At 34.8% G+C, this 27953-nt stretch overlaps 1 long non-coding RNA gene across 1 annotated transcript; it reads left to right on the top strand.

Moving 5' to 3' along the window:
• Positions 1 to 122: 122 nt before the first annotated feature.
• On the top strand, positions 123 to 26462 carry LOC103044803 (uncharacterized). The gene is made up of 3 exons (XR_453816.4): positions 123 to 262; positions 5392 to 5550; positions 26275 to 26462. It is a non-coding gene; the product is annotated as an uncharacterized LOC103044803 (long non-coding RNA).
• Positions 26463 to 27953: the final 1491 nt, after the last annotated feature.

Below are 27953 nucleotides of genomic sequence, written 5' to 3'. Positions count from 1 at the left end.
AATTTATTCATTTGTTAATTTACATGTGCATTCGTTTATTTCGCACATGCTCAGTAATGTATGTTGGGTTTTCGGGTTTTGTGTCAGTGAGAGAGCGCCCTCTAGCGAACCCCGGCTCTCAGAGAGCTGCGCAGGTCAGCTGTGTGTTTGACTGCGAGCCCGGTCTCAGTCCGCTCCAGGCGGTGTGGAAAAAGTTCCCTCGGGCTAAAAACTCGGACAGAAAGTGAAGCGGCGGGGAAGGACAGCGCGGGCCGGCGGTAAAGTAAGCTTTATCTCTTCTGAAGTTCACTGATAATGAAATATCACACGCTTTATGTGTGTCCAGCACTTTAAACTTACAGCGGCTGCGCGCGCGGGGCTTGGCCGGGTGGGACAGCAGCGTGTTTTGGTCTTTTTCTGGCACTCAGCCCATTTCCAGCAGTCAGTGTTTTATACAGTAACTCGGCTAAATGCTTAATACACTAATGTTTTCTCTGGTAAACAGTGTTTAGGTTATCAGAATGCCCTGAAGAGATATTATTTTTCTCTGTATTTTTATAGTCTGTGCTGCTTTACTTCCTTCCTTCCAAATAAGGTCCAGTTGAGTCATCAGGAGTGTTTCTGAGCTAAAAAAAAAAAAAAGGAATCTGTGCCTGAGAAACTGAGATTAAGAACCTTTATATTTCCTTTTTCTTTTCTTTAAAGCATTTTCTTTAGTTATAATTAGATACAAAATCCATTATTTTATTTTTAATTAATTAAATTTAAATCTCTTTAAATCTTCTTATGACACTTTGACTCCACACTGACTCCACCCTCAGCCAAAAAATAAATAAACAATGGATGGGGTAGTTTGCCAGGCTCACTGGGTGATGTGTGGGTTTAAAGATGGGAAAGGAAGGAGAGCTTATTGGGCTGAGCAGTGTGCCTCTATTTTAAATAATATCACGTGTGTTTTTTGATTTGTCTGATTGTATGCATCTTTATTCTTCTTTTTTTCAAGGGCTTTGGAAGGCTCTTTGGGTCTTACTATGGTAAAGCTAGAGTAAACCAAACTAAATGTCAAATGTTCAGATAAGAGAAATGGGTGTGTTCCAATTCTGTATCAATTACTTAAACCAGGTTCTGAGTGTAAAGTATTTAGTATAGATAAAATTGTCAACTATAAGTTGATGTCCATGATACATACTCAGAACTGGTCAGTTTTTGCGTGTGGTTATGATGGACACTATATAAAACGTGATGTGTTCCAAAGCCTAGGCTGCAGTCAAGGAAAGATGAGTTCTCAGTATCCTGTTAGTCACATGAATGAAACACTCAAATGAGGACTTGTGGTGATTTCACGCACAAACTTAATGTGGTGCCATTTCAGCTTAACCCTTGGTGTTTATTAATTTCTACAAATAAATAAATTATGTATTCTAATTATTAAAACTAACAATTTAAAAAAGCAACTTGAACTCTGAATGCAGACAGGCTCCTCTAGGATCCTCTCTGATCACGTTTTAATCTAAACTAAAGTGCTGCAACTGATTCTAATTTTACACATTATAGTAGTAGTATTTAGCATGGAAGGAACATGTGGTATCCTACATTTTTCTTCAGGAAAAAACAATTCTATTAATTATAATTAATGTACTGATTTGTAAAAGACAGTTCTTCGGTTTGATGTGTTCAGTTATTTTAACTCCATCTATCTGTATTGTTCAAAAAATGTTTTAATATGTCAAAAGATACAAAATATTTCAAAAGCTATCTTTTTTTACATGACTTTTGAAATGACGGTATAGGACAATAAATTCAAACTGTGTCAGAAGTTACAGGATAATATCACATCATTGGACCTGTAGTGATTCCCTCCCCTAAGTTTTTTTTTTTTCTGATAATAAATAGACAGTAGCTATTGACGTAGAGGGGGCATCTAGCTAATTATACTTTAAGACATTTGTTGACCCCAACAGGTCTGCAGCTGTGATCTCAGAAGAATGTTTGCACATAGAACTTTCCTTCTATCCATGTGTGGGGGCAAAAACACTTTTACACTTTTATTTGAGTAAAATACCTGAGTTAATACGTCAACTTTTACAGAAGTATTTTTAAACCATAGTATCTATAATACTTCTACCTGAGTGATGAATGTTAATATGTAAATTGTTTGACACCTTTGTTCCCAAATGCTTAAAAATATCTATTTTTGTAATTAATTCCCAGACATGGATGCTATAGCTTTCAGAAAGTAAAACCATGGTCTCATAACAACGTGAATCAGGAGTTGCTTCGGTTGCCGTCTATAAAAAAAGGCTGATTTACTTTTAAAGCAGTTCACAGGTTGCTTCATTGTTGACACTAAAACCTGATTCAGGATTTAGTGGTGTTAAGGACCTTACGTACTTACAGACTGCTCATTTATAAAGCGTTTTACTGAGTGCCTCGGTGGTGTTATAGTGTTTGAAATGAGCTTTTGCCATCAGCGGAGACTAAGCTCAGTACGTGCAAAAGGCACGTACATGTGGAGGCACTAAATCATACAGATTTTTTTTGATGATCTTGTTTAACATTCGTCACATGGCCACTCTATACCTGTTTGTAGAGCTACAGTTCTCAAATCTCTGGGACCTTTTAGTGTACTGACCTCTAACATTAACCTTGTTATTGTGTTCAGTATATACATTTAGTACTGAGAAACACACTCTTCATCAGCTTTAAAGATATAGAAGAGCTATATTTGTTATGTGCGTGACCACATGCTGTGAGTTACATGAATAGATGAGAATGGGATTAGGTGCTTTTCAGACCCCTCTGCAGCTCTGCATTTACATCTGTGTTGTTTGCAGGGATTTCATTAGGAACTACTTACTGTGGGCAGAAACAATATTGTTACCATATAGTTCAGCCCTACTTTGAGCCCAGTTGTATGAAATAAAAGACTATGGCCCTGTTGTAGCGATCTATAGGTGAAACCACACAACTTTATTCAGGGTGTGTCAGTGTGTCTTTACGTGTGCTATCGTAACGTCAGGAAAAGTACACCTTGCACGGCTTGAAACATGCAAAAGGCATAAACTAATTCTCTTAATTAATCATTGGTGTGTTTTGGGCATAATGTAAAATAAAAAGTCAGCGTGCCACTTGCCATTCAATTTAAGAGCTAGATGGGCTCTGACTTTGGCATATTGGTATTTTAATGGCGCATCGCTTCTGCGATTCTCAGTAGAGGAAAACTGAGGTGCTGGTTCTTGCTGTGAAGTTGAGCAAGCAGCTCTTTTAAATGAACAGAAAAGTTATTTTATTTTGTATTCTGTTTATTGTCGATATTTAACTTGTGTAACTAAGTGTCTGTGCACTGCTTCATGTCCTTTTATGTGTGTGTGTGTGTGTGTGTAACAAGTGGGGGTGTACACGTGACCCACCTGCATTGCCAAGATAGCAATGAACAACTGACGGTTGACTGTTGTCAGGGTTCAAAATATATGCCAGAAATGTACCTGAACACACCTCACTTTCAGGCCACCACACCCATCAACATAGACGTATATATTATCGCAGGCCTATGAGAAACACTTTTCTCCATTTTTGTAGATTTTTAGTTTACTACATAATTTGAACAGACAAAATATCCTTTACACTATGCCAAAATTTCTTGATGAATGGACCAATAGAAACTCTTCAAAATTACCTGAAATATTTTTTTTTACATTGACTTCCATTGAAAGTTTACAAGGTTTTTTCTCTCTCCTGTAAAGTTGCTGTTTTGGAGATAAGTGTTTTTCATTGGGCAGCGACGATATTCATTAACTCTGTTGCTATTTAAGTGACACAGGTGCAAGGTATGTTGTACATCATCAATAAACAGAAGACACAATAAAAAAACATAGCTGTTTGCACACTTTCACAGCGTGTACAAGCAGGTTTCCTCTACAGAGAAGTGCAGAAGGGCTGCACCATTAAAATAGCAATGCAAGAGCAAGAGCACACCTGGCTCTTAAAGGGAATGGTGATGCGCTGATTGGTTTATTTCATGTTACATCCAGAATGCACCCATGATTAATTAAGAGAATTAGTATATGCCTTTTGCACTTTGCAAGCAACGTATAGCGTACTTTTCCTGCTTCCTAGCAAAGACACATTGACACACCCTCCTAAATCATGCTGCTTAGTTGGCACGCATATAAGTTGCTAATAAGTTGCTAATATAGGGCCCATAGAGTAGCTATATTTGGTACGAGTGTGACAGCATGCTGTAATTTACATGAATAGATGAGAATGGGATTATGAGCTTTTCAGACCAGCCTGCAACTCTGCTTTTTGTTTTGCACTGGGGTTGGTCCTATGCTTGTGGACAGAACTCTCACCCCATGATTTGCATCTATGTCTGTGCTTTTTGCAGGGATTTCATTAATCATTTCAGACCCAGCATCCATTACAGTGGACATCATGTATTTTCTTTTTTTTCTTTGATGTTTTGTTGCATATAACGCTATTTGAGAGTTGTTGTCTATCAGAATACACTATGGACCAGCCAATACAAAATCCGCAAGCCAATGAAACAGTAGATTAGCCCCGCCCACTGCTCTGAAAAAATACAAAGGCTCCTATTTCTTAATTTTATACATTTTAATATATTTATTTTTTTAATTATTAATATTTATTCATATAAAATAAAATGTTAAACAGGCATCCAATACAATGGACATTAAAATAAATTCAATATTTTAGTTAATTGGATTTCATTTTTATACAGATTTTATATTAGAGTATTTTTGTGTGTGCATTACAGACAAAAACAGCATTCATATAATTTTCTGTCACTGAAACATAATGAAAAGTTCTGAATCGGATAAGAAATACAGTAGGCAGACACTACCATATTGCCCAGCCATATTTTGTGCCAATTATTGGAAATGAGAGATGAAATATTTATATATTAAATTATATTATATGTTATTGCTGGTATTTCTTAGTCCAGTGATTGTAGGATATGTAATATGATAATAAAAATCTGTATTAATTATTTAAATACAGGCACAGAGTGGAAAAAATTGCTGGACTAAAAGAAAAAGGACCCAAATGTAATTTAATAAGATTGATTGATTAGTGAGGAAATCTGTGCCAGCAACAACTACATTGATGTATGAGTGCTGACTCACAGTCTTGCTCTCTCTCTCTGTCTCTCTTTTGCGCTCTCTCTCTCTCTCTCTCTCTCTTTCTCTCTCTCTCTCTCTCTCTCTCTCTCTCTCTTTCTTTTTCTCTTTTGCTCTCTCTCTCTCTTTCTCTCTCTCTCTTTCTCTCTTTTGCTCTCTCTCTCTCTCTCTACTTTCATCCCTCCCCCACCTTGTGGCTCCTCCCATTCTCCCCCTTTTCTGATACCTCCCTTTTCCCCTCCTCCGCCCCTCCCTCCCTTTCTCTAAACAGTAGGTGCTTTCACTGCATGGGATACTAGAGAGAGAATGTAGCCGGGGAGTGTGCAAAGGACAGGACAGGACAGAAGCTGTTGAACGTGACTTCTAGCCTGTCAGCACTGGAGGACAGACTTGCCCTTTAACCCTGTGCAGGATTCATTTAGCGAATTCAGTAAGTAACCTAACAGAACATTTACACAAACCTTGTATTTTTAACGATATGATCCTGTGTATCACATTGTTGCTGCAGTCTGTTGGCTAGTTTTCATATCATACCGGTGTTGGACTCCACTCAGTATAGTTCAGTACAGTGGGCTGAAATAGATATTCAGACATCTATTTTAATATCTATTTTAACACACTTGCGAATCGTCACTTAACTGAATTATTGCTTGAGGACGAGTCCAGTTAGGGCTGTTACAATATAGACATATTATACAATATATATGGACATAACCTCAATCATTTTGCTGACCACAATATTGTCATTATGGCATTATTAAAGGCTTAAAATGGCAATAAAATTATTTATCATTTAGGGGAAAATACATTGTTCAAAATGTTTTTAAATTATGTTTGACAGGTGTAAATTTGGTTATAGGAAATGAGAAAGACAAAGTCTTAAAATAATGTTTGGCATATTTCAGTAAACACAAACATCATTAGCCTTCAATCATTATTTTTGCACTTCAGTTTCTCTGCTATTTATAGTTATATATTTGAGTAAAATGAACATTGTTGTTTTATTCTATAAACTACGGACAATATTTCTCCAAAGTTACGAATAAAAATATTGTCATTAAGAGCACAAAATGAGAAATAACAAAAAAAAGATGCAGAGCTTTCAGACCTCAAATAATGCAAAGAAAACAAGTTCATATTCATAAAGTTTTAAAAATTCATAAATTAATATTTGGTGGAATAATCCTGTTTTTTTTGGCATGTTCTCCTCCACCAGTCTTACACACTGCTTTTGGATAACTTTATGCCACTCCTGGTGCAAAAATTCAAGCAGTTCAGCTTGGGTTTGATGGCTTGTGATCATAAATCCTCCTCTTGATTATATTCCAGAGGTTTTTAATGTGGTAAAATCAAAGAAACTCATCATGTGGTCTCCTATTTTTTTCAGAGCTTACAATGACTTAAATCGAAAGTTTAGAAAGTTGTTTCCTAACCATAACCCTGTGATGTTGCCAGATTAAAGACTTTTAAAGTGTTTTGTCTGACACTGATGATCTCCATACATATACTTAACTTTTGTGGGAGAAAAACATATGGTAATTTTGGCATGGTAATAAGCACTAAATATTTTTTTCATTATTTGACGCTAGAGTTCATATTAATTAAAAAAAAAAACTTTCCACACCAAAGTAAAGTGCTAAAATTATCCAGTTAGCTATTTTGTATCTGTAGTCCCTGTGCGGTCATAAAGCCAATGTTAGATATATAAGCAATACAACAGCTGCAAAAAGTACCCAACAAATACAAGCAGTGTCACAGGAAAAACTTTTCATTTTTCATTTGCAGATTTGGTTTGCTAATATCTCTGTCTGAATAGCTGTGCGCTAAAAGACATCTGTCTCTGAAGCCAGGTGTTCCATTCAATGGCCATGAGGTTGGTAAAAGCCAAAGCAAACATTAATAGGAGTCATGTGACACTGACTGATTCTTAAACTAATGGCATCATAGACGTAAAAAAGATTATAAAACAAAAATGTTTGTAATGGTTTAAATGTTTTGATTTAATTATCTGGACATGACTGCTGAATACAGACTTAGTTCTCGATCATGATTTTTTTTTGTCTGCACATAGTATCAAAATGTTCAATACTATAATACTAATTTTATATTTCAGTTAGCTAGAAGAGAGTCTGAGTTAACAAGAATGATGATATGGCCTAAATAAAAGTAATAATTAACAGTATTTCAGGGTGTTTTTGCAATAATGCTATGTTCTATGTTCTTTGCAATATGACAAAATACTCAAAATTATTTTTTAATTCCAAGAATAACAAACAAATGCACCACAGTATTAATTACTGAATATTTAGGGCATGCATATAAAATGCAGACATGAACACTTGTACAAAAAAAATAACCTTAAAGTTTCACAGTAAATCACAAAAAAAAAAAAAAGACAGCATTTGAGACAGAATACAGCTTTGATCACAATATGGATTTTTGTAAATAAAAAAAATTGACAATATTTTTCAAGTGCTAGTGTTAAGTATATAGTATATTGAATAGTATACGTTATTAATTCCGCTAATTATTTGGAGCCTTAGCCTTAGACCTAGATTTAAAAGATTAAGACTAGACTTGGGATGCACTAAATATTCGGCAGCCAACATTATTTGGTAAAAAAAAAATGCACCAAAAAATCCTGCAAAAAAACATGCTCATATTTATCCAAATATTTCATTTTGTTTAGCTTCAGTTACAGTCAAAAATTTCCATACATAGTATGTTGCTACTAAACCTATTTTCATTGCTGATTAAATGTTAATGCTGAAATTTGGTCCATGACTATTCCCGAACACCAGTCATAGCTTTTTTTTTCACTATTAAATTATGTATTTGTGCCTTAACATCATTTAGTATTATCACACCTTTTTGTAACTGGGTTGTAAACATTGTTGTAAACAGTGGCTGTTTTCTGCATTCAATCAGTAAAAGTTCACATATCTTACACTGCATTCAGGGTTACCAGGTTCCAGACTTAGCCGGCAAAAATGTAAGAACATTTAAGGCCATTTAAATGGTCTTCACACTGTCTGGAAAGGCTGCTTCTGTGGTAAGGGAGACATGGGAGCTTGTACAGGAATCCCATACAAACACATGCTATCTTTAAATAGCACTGTTCTTAATCTGTCCCCCAGTTTAGAATATTTTAGATCATAAGAGAACTACACACAGGGTGGGTGAGTGGAATCACCAGTGCAATCTATTACTGAGATAAACTGGAAACAGTGTTTAAAAAACACAGTCAGTTGGAAACAGAAGTATCAGCTTAATATTCCAGAGGTTTTCAATTTGATAAAATCAAAGAAACTCATCATTTTTGTGTGGTCTCTTATTTTTTTTCCACAGCTGTATACCATGTGTTGTTATAAATTGCTGTGTAGTATTTCTTTTGCCATAACTGATCATTTAATATGATCACTGTTTTATAAATAGCACGAGAGACACCATCCACCCCCCCCCCACCAAGTTTTCATTGATTATGTATTGTTTGTTTCTTGAGTTCTTTTTAGAAATAAAACATTATTTCTCTACTTAAAGTTATATACAGTCGCTATATCTTGTATTTCACACATTTTAACAGTTTTTATGTAATTATGAAGTGACAAAAAAATAGCTAAATCTAAATGACGTGTAATTTCAAACGTCATTCACTCTAGGATAATACACCCCAGCCACTGTGCTTTAGACCTTTCACACACCTGGTGACTTTTTGCACACTGACGTATTGATGTAGCTTGGCTGCTGTCATAGTTTCAAATGTAGTTATACTGTAGACATTAGGTGGTATCACCTTATGATTGGCATTTATAGGAAATTGTGGTGAGCAAAGGCAATTACTTATTGATATGCATCTTTAACAGCCTACTGTAAGGTTGCTTCTTGGCTGTGATCCCAGTTAGATGTGAATCCAAAAGACAAAGTAATTCAGGAGAAAGAGAAAGTGCAGAAAAGCAAAGTTTAAGTGAAAGTGTGGGTCCTGTTTTAACATTTCCTCAACTAACAGTATGGAGCCAAAATATAGTTTTATGAATGTAAAAATGTTGTGTAAACAGTAAATAGTCAGTCACACTTGATGAGCATAATTGTTGACAGATAGAGGTTCTAGCTTAAATATGTACAAAGTATTCAGTTTCATTGATATTTGATTAGAAAATGTCTGAAATGTCAGAAAATATATGCATTTTATTAAATAATATTAAATAGGTTTTAGAATATACTTAGAAGCTATGCAACAAAACATATTACTCATTTTACACTCAGAACAATGCCTTATTTTGAGTAATAACTCAAAACCATTAGAAGGTTAATGTAACATCTGGCTTGTATAGCCAAGCATGTTTTGTTATCTAGGTTGGCTCAATAACTGTAAGGCTATGAATGCTAATTAAACTGAAAATGTAGCTGTAACGTGGCAAATGTACAAACAAATGAACAAATCTGACTGTTAAAATAGTGGAAATAAACATTAGCAGATTAACACCAACAGTTTAGAACAATACATTTATAATGTAATTGTAAAATAAAATAAAACACATCTTTATTTGTTTTTCTTAAATGTATTAAAACTACTTTTTCTACATTTTACTCAAGTTTATTGACTGATTCCTGTCACTGTCACTGTCCTATGAAAAACATTTATCTCCATTTAGATTTTTAGTTTACTACATAATTTGAACAGACAAACTGTCCCTTACACTGTGCCAAAATTTATTAATGAACGGACCAATAGAAACTCTTCAAAATGACCTGAAATTAACTCTTTACTTTTTGTTCTGATTAGCTTCAGGTGCTGCTAATTAATGCTGTTAATTGAGCCATTTGCTGGTATGTTTCTGTGCCATAGTCATTAATCCAGTCTCTGGGCCACACAGTGAAGATAAGCCCAGCACAATTTAACCAACAGACTCATCTCAGCTGTTTTTAAAAGTATGCTTTAAGTTCAGTTCAATTCAATTCAATGTCATTTATATAGTGCTTTATAGCTTTATAGTGCTCTTTACAAGAAATGTTGACAAAGCAGCTTTACAGAGAAACGGGTCCAATCCTCTTATGCGAGCACTACAGTGATGCCAACAGTGGCAACGTTGTGGTGGCAAGGAAGTAACATCTCTGGAAGCTCCTGAACATGGTTACTGGCTCTTATTCTCTGGGATCAAATATGTATTGTCAGTATTGGCCAAAACCTCAATATTGGTATCTAAAAAGTGTAATTTAATTACAACTTGCGTGAATGTCAGGGTGTGAGAAGTTGTTTTATTTGTGTATTCAAATTTTCCGTGATAAAACATCACACATGACTGCATTACTTCATGAATGAAAATAAAACCATTACCTTCCCCTTTCCACAATAACTGAGAACAGACTGTATAATTGGAGTGGTGGCTGAAATGTTAACGTGCTTATGGGAGAGGCAGCAGTTTATAGTTAATGTATAACTACCATTCTAGGTCTGTCCTGTTTCGCACGTGTTTAATGTGGCGTGCTGATTTGGACTGAATGTCAGATGGCTTCCCTACTTGCCTACTCCCTATACAGTGCAAGTACATAAGTAGTGAAACAATACTGAAATACATGGGTACATTAGGTAGCTGTGCAGCACTACAACTGAATCTCCGAGGGCTATCTGTCTCTGTGTGACTTCTATTGCTCATGTTAAGTGTGATAGCCATTACTAATTGACTTGTGCAGTGCACTGCTTGGCACTACATGGCACTACATGGTTACCTTTTGTTTGTATACATAACAACATTAACTATTCTGCCATGCTGTATAATACCAGTGCTGAGGGTAAATAAAATGATTTGTTGTCGATAAGCCTCTTCATGACGTACAGTTTTTTAATTTGTCTGTATGATAAAGCTTAACCACATGAGATTCATTTTAGCCAGACATACAGCTCTGGGAAAAAAGAGACCACTTAAAAATTGTGAATTTCTTTGATTTTACCAAATTGAAAACCTCTGGAATATAATCAAGAGGAAGATGGATGATCACAAGTCATCAAACCAAGCTGAACTGCTTGAGTTTTTGCACCAGGAGTGGCATAAAGTTATCCAAAAGCAGTGTGTAAGACTGGTGGAGGAGAACAGGCTAAGATGCATGAAAACTTTTATTAAAAACTATGGTTATTTCACCAAATATTGATTTCTGAACTCTGAAACTTTATGAATATGAACTTGTTTTCTTCGCATTATTTGAGGTCTGTAAGCTCTGCATCTTTTTGTTATTTCAGCCATTTCTCATTTTCTGCAAATAAATGCTCTAAATAACAATATTTTCATCCCCCCCAGAAAATGTTCATTTTTAAATGTATACCTATAAATAGCAAAAGCAGAGCAACTGATTCAGAAACTGAAGTGGTCTCTTATTTTGTTCCAGAGCTCTGTATAGTTTTAGCAGCAGATTTACTGATTAAAGCAAAAGTATGACATTGAACTGACTGACTGACTGTATAGTTTATTCGGCTTTGTGGAGACCCACTGGGTTCTATTTCAGGGCATTTTAAAATGAAGAAATTACTGGAGAAAAGACTGGAAATTGAGAATATACAGTGGATTATATTAACAATAGTCTCTTTAGTCATTATAAAATAAAGGCCAAGAATTCAGTATGTTACAGCAATTCTGATATTATGATTTTACACAAGTACAGTTGATAAGGTACCTGTTGGTGTAATTTTGTGAGTAACATTTACGCCTTCGCCCTGGCAGACTGGAGTTTAATTATCTGGTCAGGCAAACACACCACACCTAAACCAATAAAAATAATTGGACAAGACTGTTACCTCTACTATGGCCTATTTAATCCAAACTGATATTGCAAGTGTCATGGATTTATAGTACATAATTTGATGATAAACTGTTACCACAGGGATGGATTAGGAATGCCCACACCTATATACGTTGGGAGGCATTACCGCATGTGCGAGGTTGAACTGCTAATGGCAAGATGATGTGAATTATCGATCAAGTTTTACTTGAGGTACATTTCTGTAGTTGTAGGAGAACAATGATGATATTACTGAGCCAATATAATGCACATCTAGAAGATGCATTATATTGCCAAAGTATCTGCTTGCCTGTTTGGTGATGCAAGGCTAGGATGCAGCTGCTCAGCCATGGAAACCCATTGAAGCCATTACTAATTGACTTGTGCAGTGCACTGCTTGGCACTACATGGCACTACATGGTTACCTTTTGTTTGTATACATAGCAACATTAACTATTCTGCCATGCTGTATAATACCAGTGCTAGGGTAAATAAAATGATTTGTTGTCGATAAGCCTCTTCATGACGTACAGTTTTTTAATTTGTCTGTATGATAAAGCTTAACCACATATGATTCATTTTAGCCAGACATACAGCTCTGGGAAAAAAGAGACCACTTAAAAATTGTGAATTTCTTTGATTTTACCAAATTGAAAACCTCTGGAATATAATCAAGAGGAAGACGGATGATCACAAGTCATCAAACCAAGCTGAACTGCTTGAGTTTTTGCACCAGGAGTGGCATAAAGTTATCCAAAAGCAGTGTGTAAGACTGGTGGAGGAGAACAGGCTAAGATGCATGAAAACTTTTATTAAAAACTATGGTTATTTCACCAAATATTGATTTCTGAACTCTGAAACTTTATGAATATGAACTTGTTTTCTTCGCATTATTTGAGGTCTGTAAGCTCTGCATCTTTTTGTTATTTCAGCCATTTCTCATTTTCTGCAAATAAATGCTCTAAATAACAATATTTTCATCCCCCCCAGAAAATGTTCATTTTTAAATGTATACCTATAAATAGCAAAAGCAGAGCAAATGATTCAGAAACTGAAGTGGTCTCTTATTTTGTTTCAGAGCTCTGTATAGTTTTAGCAGCAGATTTACTGATTAAAGCAAAAGTATGACATTGAACTGACTGACTGACTGTATAGTTTATTCGGCTTTGTGGAGACCCACTGGGTTCTATTTCAGGGCATTTTAAAATGAAGAAATTACCCGAGAAAAGACTGGAAATTGAGAATATACAGTGGATTATATTAACAATAGTCTCTTTAGTCATTATAAAATAAAGGCCAAGACTGTTTGGTGATGCAAGGCTAGGATGCAGCTGCTCAGCCATGGAAACCCATTGAAGCTCATTTGAAGGTCTCTACACTCTACAGTTCTTCAGCTAATCTGAAGGCCACATAGAGTTTGGAGGTATGTAGCAACTGACTGCAGAAAGTTGGAGACCTTCACACTCTGCACCCCGCTCTGTCATTTTACATTGAGAGGGGGAGTTGTTTTCATTACCGGATTCTTCTACTTTGTATTATAAGATGACTGTGGAATATTTAGTAGTAAAGAAATTTCACAACCGGACTTGTTGCACAGGTACTGCATCCATCATGTTGCCATGCTGGAATTCACTGAACTCCTGAGAGTGACCCATTCTTTCACTAATGCATGCCTAGGTGCTTGGTTTGTACACCTGTAGCTTTGGAAGTGATTAGAAGTAACCTGAGTTTGGTGATTTGAATGGATGAGTAAATATGTTTTGGCAATATAGTGTATTATATGTAAATAAAGAAGGTGTGAATTTGTTTTTAGTATCATGCAAATGGTGTCAATCGAGTATTTGACATTGCACATTGTCCCGTGATGTGACTGGGCTGTACAAGATAGAAAGACATAAACGTACTCCGCTGCCCCTTATCTACATTTTACCACACCTTTACTACAATGTACACAATATTGCTGACTTCCAGGCATCAGGAAAAGCTACTGGAAAACTTTGAATAATAATAAAAAACATATAGTTACTCTTGTATGTTCATTGAAAGCATGTCTTTAGGTTTTGTTGCATTTTATCTGTAGCATACAGAAAAAATGTGAGTGTTTTTTAAAGTGGCAGTCCGCATTATTTTGTTTCTAATCTGAAATCAGAAGAATACAATATTGTGTTTAATGGTACCAGTGTGCTGGAATGACCATCCCTGCTAAGCCTAATTTAAATATTCATTCTAAAAACTGGGGTGTGGGGTTGCTTTTCGCGGGAGTTCTTCTGGCCACGTCACGCGTCTTTAACGACTTATGTTACACATACAGCCTCTAAAAAAGGATCCGGCACAGTTTTACTGAACGTGAGCTGTTGGTGGAGAAATGGAGACTTCAGAAGGGGAACCTCAGAGCTCAGTAGCTCATTCACTTATAGCATGCTCTCTCTTTCTCTCTGACTGAACATAACCTGGAATCGGATTCATCGGAAAGGAGACCGCACCACAGCCGTCCACTTTAAAATGATTATTCTGCATGCTCTGTGCAGCTAAATCACAAAACTTATGGACATCAGCATTAAACATGATTGAATTTAAATTTAAAAGAGAAACTATTTTACTTCACCGGCTCAATGTATCATGTGACCTATGTGTGTAAATCCCCTGACTGTGCAAAGGAAAAGACATGACCAACTTCTGCTTTAGTTACAGTGAGCAGACTTGACCTGAAGTCTAAATCAGGTTCTTTCCTTTTCCCTTATAACTTTATGACCTTATCTTTTAATTTGTGACCTCTGACACTATTGTTTTTATACTACACGTGTATGTGTATAATCAGACGCTGTGAGTATCTCTTTGGGAAGAAGGAACTATTTTTAACCTTGTGGTATTGTTCTTCTAGGCATTATTGCTGTGGATTCTTGGAAACCTTTAATGAGATTTTATCAGAATCTCTTTCTTTAGAGCCAACATATTAAAAATGTTCATGGATTATATTACTAGCCCAGGTCAGAAGGTATAAAGCCCTTTCAGGTAAATTAGGATATAGGTGTCTACCATGCTTTGTGTTTAAGCTTTTGTGCAACTTTTTGTCCTTGAACACCTTTGGCAGTCTTGGCCTGTTAATACTGGGGAGAGCGTGCAGATTAGCATGTAGGCAATGGGAACTGTTTGTTAGACAACACCGTATGAGATAGTGGACTGATAGCCTGAGACTTATCTCTGAACTGTGTGACAGGGCCTTAAGCCATCCTTCAGTGTCTGCTCTAACCTTACGGATTTCAAATTGATGAATGGATAAAAAACAACAATAAGTCTGTTATAGTGCTATTATCTAAACTGTTTTAATATAAAACATATTAAGTATAAAAAGATATAGACAGCTTGGTGTAATAACACGAATACAACAAAAAATAAATAAATATTTTCTAAAAGTGATTTAAAAGGAACAACTATGGAGTAAAATACCCTTTTTTGTAACATTTTACTGTACATACTGTTGTAAAATAATATCACAATATTTCAGGGTATTTTTGCGATAACAATATTCTTGGTCATATGAAAAAATCCTAAACAAATAAAAATAATAATATTTAATATTATAATAATATTTTCAAAAATACAATACACTACTGCAAAAAATGATTATAACATTTTATTTGGCAATATTATTGCATACAATATGACATGGCTAATTTTCCACCAGATTGTAACAAAAGTCAATGATCCAGCATCTCATGATACTAATAACACACTCCATATATCCAGAACTGAAGTAAAATAAATGCTAATAAACAGATATAATCTGCCTCAAGTATATATTTAAAGAGAAAAATAGAAATTGATTTTTTTTTCTTTTGCTACAAACAACAAAAAACGTTAACTCTGTTGACCTATATGGCCCTAAAATAATATGATATAAGGGGATTTTTTGTGATTGTCATTTTACAGTCTAAAGTCAAAATTAAAATACAGAGTAGTTTACGTTGCACAAGTAGCACAAATGTTTCTGTGTTTACATGGCTTTTAAAAAACAAATTTCAGTTCACTTACAGGGTCATAACCTAAATAAACACTGTGCTAAGATTTAAGAGAATAGCTGGTTAGCGTTAGCTTAGTTAGCAGCATTATAACATTCTCTTAACAACAGAACCTGTTTAAGACTGAATGAAAACCCACTTATACATTTAAAGGCTGAAATAAAAGTTTTTACTGTCGTATTTAGGTCCTGTAGCTAAAGCACTTGCTAAGCTAGCCTCTTAGCTTAGCTAAATTGTTTACAGACAGCTCAGAGCAGCACAGCACTGACAATAAAAATGTTAGTCTGAATCGGACGGGATTAGTTTCTCAGGGGGTGCTGGGTAATTTTCTTGTCAATGTCATGTTTGAACTCATAGTTGGACAGCTAGGCTTTGATAAGTTAGCTAGCAGAGTTTATTTCTGCTAACTGAAGCTCAAATTACACATGCTTAGAAGAGAAAGCTTCATATCTGAGAGCACACAGTTAATTGAATGGTCTTAGGAGTGTTTTTCAACTATTTTGAGACACATTTTTTAAACTGTATTTAATTCAAAATACAGTGCGCTTTTTGGTGGCAGTATGTTTAAACCCCAACTGTTTTCAGAGCATGACATCAACCAGTCATTGACCTCCCACAGCGTCCCCACGCACTGGCCACCTTAAATGCACAATAATGATTTTCACAATATCATTATGCACAATAGTCACAATAGTGGTTTTGGTTGTGTGCTACATAGACAGAACAGAAATTTCACATATCACACACGTCATAACTTTGAAAAAACATCCTCATATGTGATATCCTCATAATGTTTAAATACTCATAATTCTATTGTTAATTTATAAGTGTTTTTTCTTAGTTTTCTTGCAATATAAAAATGTTAAGATATTGACTATGAAACACTAGTAGAGTAATATTAGGATATTTTAGCATTATTGTGATTAACTTTTGTTATGGTTATACTGTGAAACATGTTTTATTACAAATGACACAGCATTTATTAGCATTTCATTTGCATTTATTGATTCTAGTTAACTTTAAATACAAGTCATTGCACTTAAATATCTTGGTGTCAGTTTTTAAAGTCTGGTAATAAAGAACATTTGAAAGGCCCTGTCTTTTTGTAGTAAATTATTTTAGAACCATAAAAAAATCGATATAACCTATTGTTCGTTGTTTCTCCTTTTAAAATTCTAAAATCATTAATTTGCTAGTGCTAGTTTATCTTCCATCAAGCACAGTCAGCTTTTTTTGATAACATTTTGAAAATGAGCTGTATGGATATATGTATATGTTTTATATCATATACAGCCCTGGAAAAAATAAGAAACCACTTTAGTTTCTGATTCAGTTTCTCTGATTTTGCTTTGTATAGGTAAATGTTTGAGTAAAATGAACATTATTGTTTTATTCTATAAACTACGGACAACATTTCTCCCAAATTCCACATAAAAATATTTTCATTTAGAGCTAATGCAATGCAAAGAAAACAAGTTCATATTCATAAAGTTATAAGAGTTCAGAAATCAATATATGGAATAACCCTGTTTTTCAATCACAATTTCATGCATCTTGGCATGTTCTCCTCCACCAGTCTTACTCTGCTTTTGGATAACTTTATGCCACTCCTGGTGCAAAAATTCAAGCAGTTCAACTTGGGTTTGATGGCTTGTGATCATCCCTCTTCATCTTGATTATATTCCAGAGGTTTTTTAATTTGGTAAAATCACAGAAACTCAACATATTCAAGTGGTCTCTTATTTTTTCAACAGCTGTATATGTTTTTTGTCCTGCCTCCAGTATTTGTTATTGCGTTTGTTTAGCATAGTTGCTGACACAAATGAAAAAAATTTTGGTGATATGGTCAGATTGTGAAAACTAGAAAGACTGGTTTACCGCTGCTCCTTATCTACATTTTACCACGCCTTGTAACACATTGTACAGGCATGATATTGATGACTTACAGGCACCAGGAAAAGCTCCTGTGGAAAGGAAGTTCCCAGCCGGAAGCTTCACATTGTCTTACCTCTTATCGCCTCTTGATTTTTCATAAGCTTCTATTTACTCAGAAGTGGGAGTGAGACGTGGAAGCAAAAGGCTGTTTGTTTCTCGTGCAGGAACTTGCCTGGATTTCTGTTAGTTTTCACATAGAAGTGAGGTGAGAGGAAAATCTTTTCTGTAGTCATCATTTCATAGATTGACAAAGCAAAGCCCTTTATATCAGTGATCAGTAGATGAACAGAAGGTCAGATACACCCCTGATGAAAGCGATTGGTGGTACTGGAACAGAACTGTGGGAAGTCAATGTGTCAGTTGTGTGGAAGTGAGGACTATGGTAAACTTTTTAGAAATCTTTTATGCTGTATAGACATTATAATTTTTTGCTATGCATTAATGCTGTGATTCTTGATCACTCAGACTTGCTTATTGGATTTGGAAACAAATTGATTGCTGTTTGCATGGTGATATGGTTCTTTAGATTCTCTTTTATACTACTATATGAAAACTGCTCTTTGTACTAATTACAGATTTAACAATTACTCTTTTTAATTTCTGATACTAATACAAAAATCTATCTATCAGATGTTACAGTGTAAAAATCTGCTTTTTTAATTATTGTAAAAGTACTTTAGTTAATACATTAAGCATCACAGTGATGAGTTCAGTGCTACTCATTTTGGCCTTCCTTGTCACTGTGTCTAAATCCATAAGAACAGTGTTTCCCAACCCTTGTGCTGGAGGCACACTGCCTGTGCATATTAGGCTGTGTTCAGACTGCAGGGAAATCGGATTTGTTTCTCGCACCAGATCTGTCAAGATGATGAGCTGTCCACACTGTTATTTGAAAGTGATCAGATCGGTTTGTGTTAGTGCATTTCTTGTATCCCTGCACTTTTGATGCATCTGAACTGGCTGAACATCCCAACCCAACCTACACATCTAATATCTGAAAGGAATTTTAATGGCTTAATTAGTTGGATCAGGTGTGTTGGGAAATGTGCATCAGAGAATGGGAAATTTGCAGCTGAAATTTTTCACTGTAAAATCTGCAGGAACTGCATGAAGCAGTAACCAGAATCCAAAGAAAATTTTCCAGCATCTTGTGAGATGCAAGTACCCTGAAGAATTATATCAAATTGTTTGGAAAGCAAAGAGAGGCCCTACCCAGTATTAGTAATGCTACTCATAAAGTAATGTATAGGTTAATGTGTATATACACACAGTGATCAGAAGTCTTGAGACATTCTATGAATACATTTGTCTTGTATTTATTTAATACAATTAAATCTAAAGGTAACATTGTGTTTATTTGTGAAAAAAACATAAACATCTAAAATTGAAGTTGATTCTGATCATTTTTCTGCAAAATAACAAAAGTAAGTTTTAGAAGTTAAAGTACCAAAACTTTATTTGGCCCAACATTAGTGCCTATTTCCTTTCTGTGGGTTAACAATAAGGTTTTAGTTCAGTATTTGTGTTGTGTATACTTTTTTTGGCTTAAAATCTTTGAGAGATTGATTCCACATGTGTACAAAACAGAGGCTTAACCACACTTGGATTGTTTTATTTGGGTGGTCTGAGCGGAGTGTGGGAACTGAGAAAGTGTGGAACACCTCTTGTTTACCTTTTTTTTCTACTTCAGGATATTTTCACACTGGATTTTGGAATGTTTCATTTATCTGTTTTTTTTTGTTGCACATTTTGACACTACAACACTGTATTTGTGTCTGATTCATATACATATTTTTAAACAAAATTTTAGTTACTTTTTTAATCTATGGGTGGTGCTTTTCTGGAGGCATTAAAAAATCACAGCTTTAATCATATCAAAACTTATTTTACTTTTTGAAGTCTCACTGTAGGTGGATTAATGTTTATAAATAGTGCTTGTGAAAGACTGTAGATATGTTATTTGTTTCAATGAAAAAATGCTTTTGTGAAAACATTAGTTGATTGCAAGATTATTTTTGATAGTTTAGCTCTATTTTTACTAAAAATAATGTTATTATAGGGTCATATGTTTGGATGGCTGATGTGCTGAACAGCATATTGTTTCAGCATTGCCATCATGTTTTTTCTTCTTAATGTAAGGGAGTTTTTCCCTGCAACTGTTGACACCACAATAATTGGCATCTCTGTGGTGCTGCTAATAGAGGCGTGGACCTGTTTTTTCTCTGTAAAGCTGCTTTGTGGCAACTTTTGTTGTAAAAAGCACTATATTAATAAAACTGAATTTAATTGAATTTAATTACAATGTGAGCATGCACAACAGTCACTGTAACTATATTCCCTATAGTACCTTTACTCATTCAATGTGTTTTCTTTTTTTTTGTGTAAATTTAATATTAAAGACATTGAAGCTTTACAGGAACATATGCAGAAGTGTTAAACAAACCAGAATATGGTACACACCTGGTATTTTAGTCTCAGTGACTTCGTGAAGTAGAATCACCTGGAATAGATTTCTCAGCATCTTGAAGGAGTTCCTGAAGGTGCTGCACAATAGTTGCTGCTTTTCCTTCACGCTCATTTGGTTTTAAGTCAGGAGATTAGGGAGGCCAAACATGTTTTGGTTGCTATGCAAACAATTCCATATGTTTCCCATAATTTTGTTCCTGTCTAATATTAATTTACAGTTATATACAGTTATATGTCTATACTTTTGACTGGTACTGTATATGGAGTTCAATAGCAATACTGCAAACCAATGCAGGACTTGTAAAATAAAAATATTCATTAAATGGGTTCTTTCAACAAATAACCATAAATAAAACATTGTTCCCTTTAAGATAAAATAGTTATCAAATAGTTATAGTTGGACATCTTTTCATAAAATAAAAAATTAAATGTGCTTTATTTAGACCTATATTAATTCTCTTAAATATTTCAAATTATAATATTATGTGATGGAAGGGCTCAGTTATGTAAAGATTATACTGGTGAGCCTGAGTTTGTGAACCTGTGGTTTGCAGGTGTTCATGCTTGGTCTGATCAGGGTGGTGGTTTGTGCTGCCAAAGCCCCACTGACTGACACTCCATGTGACCAAGCCTGGTCATAGTCCTCTGGTCTCCCAGGAAACCGCTCAGAGTGCCTGTCCCTTTCAGCCAATCACAGACGAGATGTCCCCTGAGCATTCAGCTTGCCCCTCCCCCCTGGTGCTCACTGTCTAATTCAAGTGTGTTATTCAGTATGGTTTTGACAGGCTGAAAAAAGGGGTTTTATCTGAAGTGCTTCCCTTCATCGTGTTTCCTTTTGTCCTTTCTGTCTGTCTTGCTCTCTCCTTCCCTCCCTCTCTCCCTCACTCCCTCTCTCCCCCACTCCCCCACTCCCTCTATAGCCCAGCCTCTAGCCTGTGTGACAATACACACGTACACACCCGGTGGCTACTGCTCGGCTGGCACACGGCCGGGCTGAGTGGGTGCAGACTGGCCTTGAGATATCCTACACTTCAGCTTTGTACCTCATGTGACCGTTCTAAGAGTGTCCAGAAATAACTTTTAAACTCACGTTTTAATTACTTCAATAATATATTTTTGGTACATTGAGCAGTTCCGGCCAAAAAAGAGTTTGGTAGTATGTTTGCAGCTTTGATGCTTAAAGGAATTACTTTAATTTTTCCTAAATAAAATACATTTTTAATCAATTTATATTTTCTTATTTAAACCATTTTATGTAATAGTAGTTCCATAGTCAAATTAAATGTATTTATGATTTAAAAAATAATGATTAAACAGACAAACACACATCTTATTTTTTAAATACACAATTAATGCACAATTTAACATTTTTTATGTTAAAGATTATGGCAGACTTAATATCAAGTAATTTTTTTCCCCATTTTGTCAAATTAAGAAGTTGAGGGACGTTTTCTATAAAAATGGTACAAAACTCAATGTAGGAATTTTGTCTGCACTGTAAAAAAATAATAATACCACATTTCCCCCCAGAATTGAGATATCTTGCACAACAAATTAGTTTCTCTTTTTTTTTATTACTTTTTAAAAACTATTTATATTAATGCTCCCTCAATTAAAACTTTGATGTGCAGTTATTTACTATTTAGCAAAAAACATGTTAGTTAAGACAGATTGTGTTTTATGTTTAATGTTTTTCAAGTTTAGAATGTTAAATTAAAAAATAGTCACCTGTAATCATATTGAAGCAATGTTTACACCTACCACATTGGGTTCACATTGGGGTTATGCAGACATGTCGCCATATTTATTGTATTTCCAAGTTTCTTTAGCCTACATTCGTAAAGACGTCACATATACATATATATTAATTTCATTATATATTATTATAATTTCTACGAATTAGTCTGGATACTTATGGGCCTAAAGTGTATTGTTTAGTTTTTTTTTAGTAAAGTATCTGATAGACTGAATTCCAAACTGGATTAAGGTCATCAAACATTGTTTTTCTGGTAGTTCCTGTAGTAAAAGGTGTCAAAGCAGCTTTTTGTTTTTCTGCTTGAGAGATTTAAATTCTTACTCGGATATGTTTGGCATTCAGCCTCAGTTTACTTTTTTAGTTTAGCTGCAATGCTGACAAACACTGTGCATGGGTTACAGTTTATCTAGGATTGGAGAATAAGCTGAATTGATATTTATCACAATAGAAACTATTTAAATCACTGTGATATCATCTATAAACTTATTTTTGATATTACAAAATCTGTCCGTCTATCTGTGTAAAGGCTTGTTTAAGCTGGTTTAAGCTAAAGACCCTGAGTAACATACAGACATCATACACATATAAAGTCATTCTCTCATCAAAAACCAGCAACTCATTTAGATTGGAAAAACAGTTCGCATTGTGGCTAACATTCTACAAGCCAGCTGCTGAGATCAGCCAAAGGCTCAGGCCAGATCCAGATGCCATTTTTGTTTATTTTGGACTTTATTATGTACACAATATGGTAAAATATCTAAATTCTGTTCATATTTGTGTCTTATTTGTAAGCCTTTTTAAACAGGGCTGGTATCTTTTGTTATTACAGAGCAACGTATTTCAGCTATTAATGTCTTGGAGTGTAGTTAATCTTTAAGACACATTTGAGAAGCCTAGGGTCTCTTGAAAATAAAATGTGGCATTTGTGAACATTGTCTGTAAAATCTTTTAAATTTGTAGTCAAATAAAGGTACATTTAACTAAAAAAAAGAAGTTCTAAGTTACAGCTCTGGGAAAAAAATAAGAGACTACTTAAAATGAGTTTCTTTAATTTTACCAAATTGAAAACCTCTGAAATTTAATCAAGAGAAAGATGGAAGATCACAGCCATCAAACCAAAAGCAGTGTGTAAGACTGCCAGGATGCATGAAATCTGTGATTAAAAACCAAGGTTATTCCACCAAATATTGATTTCTGATCTCTTAAAACTTTATAAATATGAACTTATTTTTTTGCATTATTTGAGGTCTGAAAGCTCTGCATCTTTTTGTTATTTCAGCCATTTCTCATTTTCTACAAATAAATGCTCTAAATTACAATATTTGTATTTTAAATTTGGGAGAAATGTCCATAGTTTATAGAATAAAACCACAATGTTCATTTTACTCAAACATATACCTATAAAAAGCAAAATCAGAGAAACTGATTCAGAAACTCCAGAGTCCAACTTTCCAGAGTTGTATATATACAGTATTTTTTGGGCACAAACAACAACAACAAATCATTGCAACAACAGATCATTGCCAAGCAAAAACGACAGAAAACTGTTGCAAAAATTATGTTGAATATTGAAATAAATGTTGTCCATATTGTCCTGGACTAATTATACAGCAGCTGATAATGTTATTGTTGTGCCAGGCTTCCTTTTTACAGGCTTCTTCTTCAATGGCTTTGCAGGCCTTTACCTACACATTCTTGAAAATCAGTGGATAGACTTTAACAGAGCAGAGCATGACTTAAGAAGCTCATAGATCTAGAAGCTTTTTGCAAAGAAGAATGGTTGGAAAATCCCTGAAACATGAACTGAATTATTCTTAACAAGAGTGCTACAAAAGTGCTTTTAAGCTGTGATACTTGCCACAGGGGTTCTTTCAAAGTACTGACCAGACAGTGTGCAGCAATTTGGCTTGAGGTCCTTTTATTTTTTTTTGTTGTCAATTTGAAACTGTACCAGAAAATATATAAGAAATCTTCTCTAAAACATTTAAAACGTGTAAACAGAAATCTAACGTTATTGCATTTATTACATTATTATTATTGGTTAAAGCTATGGCAGTAATAATAACCTCTCACCTTAGTCAACCTAAGGAGTTTTGAAGCTCCAAGCTCCAAGAGCTTCTGTTAGAGACACCACCAGTCTTAACAGTAACATCATGTGCATAATTTAACAACGCCATGTTGATTTGATATGCGATATAAAGGCATCATTATTCATGCACATATTATTCATGTAGTCATGAATGCAGCACTGCTTTGGCCCATCTTCTGCAGTGGCTAAGTCAGTGTGTATCCCCTTACAGATCAATGCCACTGTGCAAGCTGGCCTGCTTTCCAGAGAAAGTGATATGGGTTTATACAAAAGAGCCACTGTTGTTTTCCCATGTGTTCATTTTCCCCCCACGCTGTAAAAGCAAGTTTCGAGAGAGTGTTCCTGGCTAAACATTCAGCCTCTCGATGTGCATTTTTTTCAGAATAGGGGTAAACAACAAATCAGCACAGTGTGATATCTGTATTTACAGAAATACATTATTAATTAACTGTTTTAGGTCTAAATAATAAATGGTAGTGTTAACACTGAAAGTCAGTTTGTATTTTTTAAACCATAGTAAGTGACATTTTGTTGCAGTAACTGGCTCTACTGTTCTGTGAAGGCTTTTTACTGCATGTGTTGGATCATTGCTGTGGGGATTTGACTAGATTTAGCCACAAGAGCTTTAGTGAGTTTAGTTACTGAAGTTGGAGGATTTAGTTATGGATCATAAATCCTGCTCCAGGTATTTATCACTCTGAAGAACATAGGAATTACGCTGTTCCTCAGTCCAGAGCTAGTTATCCTGTCCCCTGACTTTTGCCATGCTCCATAAAGGCTAAATACTGCTCACAAGATAATACCTCACAACTTTTATCAGTGCTAGTGTTCCCAAGCTGAGAGGGAACACTTTGTGTTTACTTTACATTATTATACTGTATAATATTCTGTATATGTGTAGCACTGATTGTGTTTTTAAATAATTAATTTTCTTTTTCCTGTTAGTTTGTACAGCAGTAAATGTTTTGCCCTCTGTTTATCAGACATCAGACATAATGTATTGCAAGCTGTATTAAGGCCATCAAATGGAATGCTGCTAATTCCCATTATGTGACAAAAGCAGCTTTCTGTTCTTAGATTCTTTGCTTGCCTCAATCCGTTTAGCACCTTTTGTTTATGAATAAAACAAAACTAACAAAAAAATTTATTTTACGACGCATCTAAAGCTGGATGCTATCTGAATCGCATGCATTTGTTGGCATATGGTGTTGTTTATGTAATGTAGATGACAGTGACAGTAGTATTAGTAATAGTAATAATGGTGGCAGTAGTAGAAATAGAGATAGTAATAGAATTAGTAATATCAGTAGTAGCAGTAATAGTAAAAATGGAAGAGAATCTCTAATAGTAATAATGGTTATAGTAGTAGTTGTAATAATTTGTTTCCATACTGGAAATATGGAAACATTTCTCATATTTTAAAAAACATTCTTCTGTACATGCATCTGAATGTGTCCATACAGGGCACATTCTAGGAAGTGGCAAATTAACTTGTCAGAAATGTGTAGGTTTTTATCTGTTATGGGCGTTCTTGGCAGGTTATCAGAATCATATTATATCAAATACCATTATTGCTATTGTTTTTATACGTTTTGACAATTTTGTCCAGCCCTAGGTTTGTAATAGTAGTAATAGTAATAATGGTAGTTCTAATTGTAATTCTATTAGTATTAATGCTTGTTAAAATAGTAAATGGAATAATGGCAATATTTATAACATTAAAGGTTGCTGTAATACTAAGTACTAAGTAGTAATAGTAATAATAGCAATACTTATAATATTAAGTTTTATATTTCTGTTTAACTGGGTTTATCTAACGTTAATTGCTTGTTATAAAGATTTTTTTGGGTGAATGGAGTAGTAATGTACTAATGGTGGTAGTAATAATAATAGTACTAATAGTAATAGTAATAGTAGTAGTAGTAGTAGTAGTATTAGTAGTAATGTGGAATTTTCATACAAATTGAAAAAAACTTTGTTAATGTTTTCAAAGAGTTTAATTGACTAATTGTTTAGTACTAAAATTAGAACTAATATTTTAAGCATTTGCTTATATTAAGTTGAAAGTATTATTAGAGTTAACATTATAAATCTTTTATCTTTTTGTGTCTTTTTCAGTAAGTGATGTGAAAGTGCCGTCTTCACCTGCTCTTCCCTCTGAGACTCTGATCCACTAGAGGGCAGCATAGCCTTTCTGTACTGGCTTTAAGCACACAGATCCTGGAACTTCACTGGCCTCAGTGGTCTGCACCTGTTACCCCTCTCATCCAATCCTGTTCCCTCTCCTCCAACCTGCCCCACACAGGGCCTCCTGGAGCCCCGGGCATCCTTCAGCCTCTGTGGGGAGCAGGAGGAGGGATGTGGCTCCCTCTCCCAGCACCTCTGCCTCGCGCCTGGAAACCTGAGGCCTGGCCCTGCCCTGGATAAATCATGCCAGGATGTATCCACAATCACAGGTAAAAAAAAAAAAAAAAAACTCTGCAGTTATTAATGTAGGCTGTAATGGTCACTTTCAGATTTTACTGTCATGTCCTTGGATTAATCCTATAGCTGTCATGTAACAAAGTACAAATACTTTAACTTACTTGAGTAAAAATGTTAGTTTTCTATACTTTACTGAAGTAATTATTTATTTCTTCTACTCCTTACATTTTACCATATTAATCTCTGTATTTTCTGTTCCTTACTCTTACTACTTACTACCCTTACTACTTAATTTCAGCTTGTATCCAGCATCCCATTGTTTAAAAAACCCTATCCAGATAAATCTCTCTCTCGTTCAGATAGAATGAATTTGATTTTGGTTGGATAAGAAGTATTAAACATATACTATTCCAACACCCTATTGGTTTAAACATGATCTATCACACTTGCACACATAACGTGACAGTCCAGCAAGAACATAGCAGATGTATTTAGCCTAGTATGAAGATGATCCATAACTCAAGAGACTTAAGAGGAATTGAAATGTCCCAACTACGCTTCTTTGATATATGTACTAAAATGCATTTATTTTTAATGGGCATGTATGTTGCTGAAAGTATGTGGGAGTCTAGTGCATCCCAAATTTTTCAATATTAACATTTTAATATAACGTTATAGTCAGTATGGTTTTGGATTTGAGGAGGGGAGTAGTGAACCATAGGCTCCTGTGGCCCAGCCTAAGCTTTTGTCCTTAATGGCATTTTCCCTCTTATATTACTTTTTTGCCTTTCTATTAAGTAGTTTAGAAACCAGTACCTTTACCATTTTACTTGAGTAAAAAGTTTGAGTTGATACTTCAACCCCTACAGATGTATTTTATAATACTGGCAATACTTTTGACAGCCTTGATTAAGCCGAGTATAGAACTGTGTTGTTAGGTCACTTGAGACAAATAGAAATGGTAAAAAGTTTTATCTAATTGATTAAAAGTGATGTAATCTAGGAAATAATTATTCTAGTCATTTCATATTCTTCTATTACCATGTTGGTCCAGTAGGGTGCAGCAAATACTGTTCTTTTATAGTTCTGAGTTCTGAGTACGTTTCATATCAGTTTGATCCATATTGTATGAAGTTCTAGTCTCCAGGATGCCACACTCAAATGTGGATGTAAAAACCATGGTTCGTGCATGTTGGTTGATTGTCTTGGCATATTAATTTATATATTAGTCAAAATATATTTACAAAACAAGCAACAAAAAAAATCTGTACTTGTTCCAATAAGAAATAACCAGTGAGAAATCTTGAAGTTACTATGTCTGCTAATTTCAGGGAATTTTATTTTTAAATAAATTGTTTAATACAATATCAGAA

This window comes from Astyanax mexicanus, chromosome 16 (assembly GCF_023375975.1).
Source record: "Astyanax mexicanus isolate ESR-SI-001 chromosome 16, AstMex3_surface, whole genome shotgun sequence".
In the NCBI taxonomy this organism is placed as follows: Eukaryota; Metazoa; Chordata; class Actinopteri; order Characiformes; family Acestrorhamphidae; genus Astyanax; species Astyanax mexicanus.
The sequence above is the reverse complement of the archived record's forward strand: the minus strand, read 5'-3'. Positions and strand labels throughout refer to the sequence as shown.